This window comes from Arachis ipaensis, chromosome B05, assembly GCF_000816755.2.
Source record: "Arachis ipaensis cultivar K30076 chromosome B05, Araip1.1, whole genome shotgun sequence".
In the NCBI taxonomy this organism is placed as follows: Eukaryota; Viridiplantae; Streptophyta; class Magnoliopsida; order Fabales; family Fabaceae; genus Arachis; species Arachis ipaensis.
Genome location: NC_029789.2, coordinates 148234572 through 148236427, shown reverse-complemented (window position 1 = coordinate 148236427; position 1856 = coordinate 148234572).

Sequence of the window (1856 nt, the reverse complement as noted above, 5' to 3'; positions counted from 1 at the left end):
TTGCCCATTCCTCTTTGACCCTTCAGGCATACTCCGATACTGATTGGGCCGGTGATCCCACTGATTGTCGTTCTACTACTGGTTACTTTTTGTTCCTTGGCGACGCTATCATTTCTTGGCGTGCTAAGAAGCAAACGTTCACTGCTCGCTCAAACACAGAAGCTGAGTACCGTGCCTTCACTAACACCACTGTTGAGGTTATATCGGTTCGTTGGCTTCTCGAAGATCTGGGTACTCATCAGTTGTCCCCTACTGATATTTTTTGTGATAACCGCAGTGCTATTCAGATTGCCCATAATGATGTATTTCATGAATGCACCAAATACATTATTGATGTTGTTCGTCTCATTGCTGTTGGTACACTAGATCAGATTGCTGATATCTTCACGAAAACTCATCACCCGACTCGTTTCCGAACTTTGTTATCCAAATTCAAGTTGGTATCTTGAGCTCCCACTTGAGTTTGAGGGGAGATGTTAGAGAATCATTAGAATCAATTTAGATCAATTAGTATCATCTATATTTATATAGTATATCTGTATATTAATTATAAGATTCTATGCCTTTATTACTTTGATTCATCTAATACCTATAAATACTCTTATATTCTACCTTTAATCACACTTAATAATACACTTTTCATATTATTCTCTCAATCTCTTGTTTCTAACAAAGTGAATCATCACTCATGTAACTATCTAGCTAGAGGAGTGCACATAGTTATGATGAATCAATATAACTACTCATCTAATGAATCATGCTCAAACAACTATTCACTACAATTACAAGATATTTAACAAGAATAAAAATAAAACAAAAATTCAGTATTGTGTTTACATGTATGTATTTTATGCGAAGATGATACTTGATAAAATGTGTCTTTATTATTATAATAAACATTTATAAAAAAAAAACACAACATGGTCATTAATTTAAAATAAAGATAAAGATACTAGAGATAAATAGTATTTTTTTAATATATGAATAATTAATAATTACCTCTAAACTTACTAATACATAAATATTTATCTCTCTCGCATCATTCTTTTCATATTTATAGCCTAATCCTTAATAGTATAAGCATAGACATAATATTTTCCGGAACCTTTATTTACTTTTAGCCATATACATTCCAATTATTTACATTTATTTTAAGCAATCAAACAAGATTAAATATATACATTCAAACATTCAATTTCATTAAGTTTCAATCAAAAGTATCATTTAGGTTTTTTGACATATAAAAGGCCAATTATGCTAATCTAACTTTTATTTTAATTCCAATTTTTTTAGACACCTCTTGAAAATTCTCTAACACTACTTTTTCCTATATTACAAAAAAAAAAAAATTAAGACAAAGAATCCTTTTTGGCTGAATTTTAATGGAGAAAAAGGGAGACTTTTTTGCCTTTGAAATTTAAAACTTGTAGCTATAGATTATTTGAAACACTTAGAATATGATTTATGAATAGGATGAAATCAAATAAGATTCTTTTTTATGATGCATATATGGCCGAATTCAGAGAGAGGAGAAAAAAACTTTTTTCTCATCTTTTGAACTTAAAAATGATTTTTTTTATTCCTTAAAATTCTTAATTCCTAAACAAGAAAATAAAAAAAATGAATCATCTTCCGTAAAAACATAAGGCCAAACCTTAAATAAAGGAAAAGAGAAATTAATTTTTAATTTAATTTTAAAAAAATTATATGAAGATGAAGAGGAAGGTGAGAAGAAAATATTAATTATTAAAGTGATATTTTAATTTGAGCTTTAGTTTTTTCCTAAACCAAGCTTGAACATAGAAATCATGAAAGCTTTTTCTCTGTTTTGAACAAAAATAACTATTTCTAATCAC